A 216-nucleotide genomic window follows, 5' to 3' on the forward strand; every position below is an offset into this window, starting at 1 on the left:
ACGCGGGTTCCGGCCCCGCCCCCCGCCCACGGGGCGGGGGAGGGGAAGTGGGGGTGGGGGCGACCCCGGGGTGTCTTATTCGACCAGCTGCAACGGCCAGGGAGGGTTTGGGGCACAAACGCCCTTCTCCTGCCGGCCTGGGGACTTGCAAAGATGTTTTTCCCACCCCTTGAGTTGGTTTAATGAAGGAGACCGGCTTGCACCTCATCTCTCGCC

The sequence above is a fragment of the Alligator sinensis genome, unplaced genomic scaffold (genome assembly GCF_000455745.1).
Source record: "Alligator sinensis unplaced genomic scaffold, ASM45574v1 scaffold628_2, whole genome shotgun sequence".
Lineage (NCBI taxonomy): Eukaryota > Metazoa > Chordata > Crocodylia > Alligatoridae > Alligator > Alligator sinensis.